The sequence below is a fragment of the Cydia amplana genome, chromosome 18 (assembly GCF_948474715.1).
Source record: "Cydia amplana chromosome 18, ilCydAmpl1.1, whole genome shotgun sequence".
Classification (NCBI taxonomy): domain Eukaryota; kingdom Metazoa; phylum Arthropoda; class Insecta; order Lepidoptera; family Tortricidae; genus Cydia; species Cydia amplana.
In genome coordinates, this window is record NC_086086.1 from 2761373 (window position 1) to 2767372 (window position 6000).

Below are 6000 nucleotides of genomic sequence, written 5' to 3' on the forward strand. Positions count from 1 at the left end.
GGTACACTATTTATGATGTTCCTATGATAAAGTTTGTAAATATGAAATAATTACAAACCCCGAAAAATCTGCCCAAAATCACATACTAAAAATCATCAACTTCCAGGTTTTTCCAAGTTTTCCGACATTTCGTCTTTAAACAAATGTAATTTTTTTATAAATTAAAACACTGCGTAAATTTATGTAAGAATTCGGAAAATTTATTAGTTTTTTTATTGAAATAATATACAGGAATAAATAGAATTTGTTTAACCCTTAATCTGTGTGGTGTGAGCTGTCTAATGCTTTGTAGACATTTGGCAACACTGCATTTAAGGGTTAAGTTGGTAAGTAATATTTTACAACTCCTGAGGGCCTACCGCGAACCACGTTCGACGTGTTGCCTCTGTGTCGTACTTGTACATTTGTACGTAAGTGTGACAGGGAGGCAACACGTGAAACGTGATTCGCGGTAGGCCCTCTGATCATTGATTAAATTTCACCGTGTATTAACCTTTTCGCCGCCATTGACTTGATATAAAGTCAAATACATTTAGTGCCCCACACGCCACGAGTGCCATGACTTCATGTGTAAGTGTAAGTGTAAGTGATTTGAGCAGCGTGCACTAAGGCCGCTCCTATACGTTTGCATTTGTTTAACGCCCCGCTGCACGCCCACCTCGAGCGTCCACTCAGGCCTTACACTTATACACGGGTTGTTTACGTGCAATTTTTGCCATGGCGTTGTTGGGCTTGCGCACTTCGCCCCCCCCCCCCCCTCACCTTATGATTTATACTGGTGATAGGTATACATATTTCAGTGCATTCCGTGCAGGTACATATCACACACTCTCTCTCTCTCACACACACACACACACACACACACACACTATATGCACGTAGGTCGATGTTGCTCTGTGGTTTGTGACCGATTAATCGGTCTTTGGCGTTGAATCTACGGTGCGGTTATATCGGTCATTGGCGTCCAAAAGGTCAAACGGAGGCACCAGTGCAGATATGTACTGTAATTTGTTTTTTAAGCTACTGAATATATTTTTTTATAGATATTTTCGATACTTAATTGCGTGTCATCACAAATCCGCTGTAACAATTGCATAAAGATGAAGTTCTAGTCAATATATCAGAGCGTAACTACGTAGATATATCTAGCTAACTGTAAATACTAACTTCTCTCAGCATAAGCGCCCGACTCATCACTAGAGACCGCGAAAGAGTGACTTCAAATGGCTTAGAGTTAGATCTGGCAACTTTTATCATTAGGGAGTTTTATACATATAAATAGGTAATGGCACTTACACACTTTGACACTGTAAAGTTTTTCACTTACTCAATATGGCGAACAAGGTGGCTCTACATAAGTTGTCTAGACATCAGTATTACATAATGTTGTCTTCGGTTACCGCGATAGTTACTTATGAAGTCACCCATTGGTGACGAACGCTGTAAAGAGTTCGAAACGTCGGGATGTATTGTAAAATTATACGCGATATACTTAATCCGTTACCCTAGTTTTAAAGTAGCGTTAGGTATCGTACTTACAGATATTACTCAAATCTCTAAGAAATTTAATGGATAAGGATAAAGTTATATTCATTAAACCTATTTTACAGCAAGTTAACGACGTACTTAAATCTAGTTGACTCCAAGTTCTAGCTCTCAGCATGAGCGCCAGATCCATCACTAGAAGCCGCGAACTAGTGACTTCAAACGGCTTAGAGTTAGATCTAACAACTTTTATCGTTAGGAAGTTTTATATTTTACGGGCTGAGAGCGGCGACGGGGTTTAACTTGATTTATGTACGCAGATCACTGCCACTGGATAAAGCAATACTGAATTGTAGAGTGTAGTATTTTTCACACTTTCACTGCCAGCTTTAGCTACGCGCTATGAGATTCCCGTTTGTAGCGATAAGCGCCTACAAACAAAGGAACCGCCTAGCGAGTCGCTGGCAGTGAACGTGTTTAGCTAGCTTTTCGCTCAGGGCTGTAGACTGTCTATTAGAGTAGTAGTCAACCTGAATTTAAACGTGCCCAAAGAGGACTGTTGCATAATGTAATGTAGTTAGTTGGATTTGCTTAACATACCTATTTATTTAAAGGTGCGAGTGGTACTGTTCAGTTGCATCTGTTTCATTGCTGTTTTTCGATGGTAAGTTATGAAATTATATTAGGTTAAAAACTCCAGTGCTATTAAAATGAATGTGCTACATGAAAAAGTATGGAGACTTCTGTCCGTGACACACATCGTTTCTGCTTCAGTGCGCAATATGCTGCTGCATTGTCGACACCATAGTGGCTATGGCTAGTTTAGTATTTAGGCTTTAATCTTCACTATGCAGGATCTAGTGGGGCGTAATCTATGTTTATGTGGGACAGTTCGTTTCGAACAGGATCACGCGCGGATCGCCTTAACGAATATAAACAGATACATACGTGTTGAAAGCGTTGATCATAGTGTATATAAAAGAAGTAGGGTTACCCTTTAACCCAAGGGGTCACCAATTAGTTTCTTCAGGGGTCCGGTTCTTAATAATGACCATCGCGGTCCGTTTCTCCTTGAGTTTATAAATAAAGCAAAAAAAAATAAATATAAGTAGGTCGGCGGTCCGGATGCGGACCGCGGTCCGCCATTTGGTGCCCTGCTTTAACCCTTTGTGCGAGTTCCGAATACAGATGATGTTCTCTTGACGAGAGGGAAATAGAAAGTGCGTTTGCGTGTCGTTTTATTCTTGACTGGCTAAGAAGGTTTTTTTTTTATAAATGGGCTTACTCGTGGCCACAGACTAGCCGAGGCGAAGGTATACAAAACTGTATAGAAATGATTCAGATTCAGATTCATTGCACAACATACGATTGTACATGCAGTGGCCACCAGATATCAGAGCGGCTAAGGTGTTCACAAATATCTGAACAAGCACTAACGCCTTGACAATAGAGGCGTGCTCAGATATTTGTGAGCACCTTGGCCGCTCCGATATATCTGATGGCGACTGTAGTACACGGCGTTTATAATCTTGCTCAGACATCGTCTAATTTAGGGAAATCTAATTCAAATCGGCAGATCAACCCCGACTTACTTACGTTACATTATATAGGTAAATATTAGAAAATTGTCGTTAGGTATATAGCTGCTTGAACATTTTGTACCAAGTTGTACAACTACCTGACCTAAACTTTCGACTTTCATAGGTAAAGTTACAAAACACTATACTCTTGTTTTAACGTAATGCTGCCTTTCATTCTGCTGTTTTAACCCACATGCTTTGTCGCAGGTTACGTACTCTCGAAACTGCCTCAATTACGTCTCTAGTTTAAATTTCGTCCTCCAAAATGTGGCGTAGAGCAACGCAGCTGTAGAAACTTGTATAATAACATATTACATACCTACGTAGGGTAAACTCGGCCAAATCCGTGCCTTGTGGCAGTCGTTTACTGTTGGGAGAGAATCAAAATTGTTACTATGTCTGCATTATAAGTCCCTTAGCACCTCGCACGAGTATGAAGACTATGAAGACGCTTAATAGTATTTTTAGCGATGGCCAGGATTTAAATAAAAATATTAAAAACAAATCGACTTATTTATTTTAAATTCCACAATTATGATCCTTAATATTAAAAGTAATCTCAGTAATTAACAACAAAATTACACAGAAATCTACAAATGTACAGAATTGACAAAGGCTTCCGTAAATAACCCTTACTCAACGTTGCTGGTGCAGAAAAAGAGGCCGGTCCGAGGTGTGCTCCCGCTTATAAAGGCTTGTGAGAGGGGCGGCGGTGGTGACGTAGCAAGACGTCGCACGCAATTGTCATCTATCTCCTTTTACGGCCTCTCCTGACACGTGGTCGCCCTCGACCACATGGTCGTCTAGGCTCCTACGCTTTAGCGTCACGAACGTCATTGTCGCCGTTATCTATACATCTGGCGAAGCTCTCTATTGTGTGACTGGCAGATGGTAGCTGGTGGCTCTTGCGTTCTACGGCTTGGCTCTCCTGGCTGTTAGGTTCAGGAGGTGCGGCGCTAGTAGTTGGACCCGGCTGACTGTCATCGGCAGGTGGGCCGACAGTTTCAGTGCTTGAATCAGAGATCGTGCCAAGTGCAGTGGCCTCGTTACCTGGAATTGAAAACAAAATAAATTAAAAGACAGTTCATTAATCAACTTGAAAGACAGAGGCACCTAGTTTGCATGTCTGTCTCATAAACGGATAGAGGCACCCAGTTTGCTTATCCAATAATACTGTCTCTTATGGGTAGAGGCACCTAGTTAGCTTAACCCTTATATTTTAAGGACATAGGCACCTTGTTAGCGTATCCTTAAACAACCATATACGGACAGAGGCACCAAGTTCGCATATCCTTAAACAACCATACACGGACAGAGGCACCAAGTTAGCATATCCTTAAACAACAATACACGGACAGAGGCACCAAGTTAGCGTATCCTTAAACAACAATACACGGACAGAGGCACCAAGTTAGCGTATCCTAAAACAACAATACACGGACAGAGGCACCAAGTTAGCGTATCCTTAAACAACAATACACGGACAGAGGCACCAAGTTAGCGTATCCTAAAACAACAATACACGGACAGAGGCACCAAGTTAGCGTATCCTTAAATATACACGCACAGAGGCACCAAGTTAGCGTGTCTGTCTATGTAGCACTAAATACAGAGGCACCTTGTTTGCATGTACAGCTACATAGAATGCAATTTCATTTACTCACTGTCAAAGAAGGCGGCACATGACTCTGGGGTCCATTCTCCGCGCCAAATGACCAAACGCTCAGCTGCAGTTTGTGTTGTTTTGCCGTAGGAGCCGGGCCGCCAGTCGCAGGTTGTAGCGACCGTGTGGATCACACACTCCCGTCACGCGGTAAGGGCCACGCACCCGGAGTTGAGCTTGCCAGTCATCTGCGAAGTTTTAATTATAAAAACCATATCATCTTTTCGCTTCAGACGATTTTTAGTCGGTGACCTCTGCGAAGCATGTTATGTAGCAACTTCAGTATAGGAGTTATACAATGTATGCTAGACCCTATACTCTTAACATAACCACAAAACAATATCCAAACGTACTTATTAGGAAAACAATTTTTGCATACTTAAATTGACATACTTTAACAATGCTATTGTGAAAATAAATCATATTTGAGTCTTCTTTAGTCATTAGGCAAACAATATTTGAAATGCATAGACTATTACGTAATGAAACGCATTTAAAACCTTTCGACTCAGGCAGTATGATCCAAACCATCGTAGCAGCATATTCGGGCATGTATTGCCAGAAATAACCGACTAGCCCAAGAATTGGTCGGTCAAATATGACAAATATGACTTACGTTTGTAGTACATCGAGAGTCGATCAGGGATTTGTCGCTCGGCCTAACCTGACGTGATTTCATTGGACTTAAAGTTAGGTAGGTAATTGATAACCCGGCCACAGATCATATAAACCCGGCGGAGAGCGCGCTATTGTACTGTGACTGACTCGTGAATAATACCTAGATGGATCACGAACTATCACGCGCACTATCAAATTTTCGTCGATAGACATTTTGTATGGTCTTTAATTAATAGGAATGTTACTTGTCAATTCAATCTGTATCTAGTCTGTAGTAACAGTCGTATCAACGAAACCTCAACCAAACGGTCGTTACAGTTATAAATAATTGCGAAAACAATTCTCATGACCTCACCCGGTAAGCGGACTGATCAGCAGTGGCTTACTGAATTGTACACGTAACACTTCCTTTTTACCGTTAGTATTAGAAAAAGGGAATAACGTAATGTTTACCATTCAAGCAAAGATATGCTATGCTCAGTCGCCAATCAAAGCTATTGTCCCAATTATCACGGGCACACTAGTATTATACTCAGGGGAACAAATAGATAAAACATTCAAAGCGTAATAGGAATGTTGCACCACCAGTGCAAACGATATTGCCGCCAATGCCGCGCAAAACTAAATATTTAAGCACGGATATAAAAGCGAGAC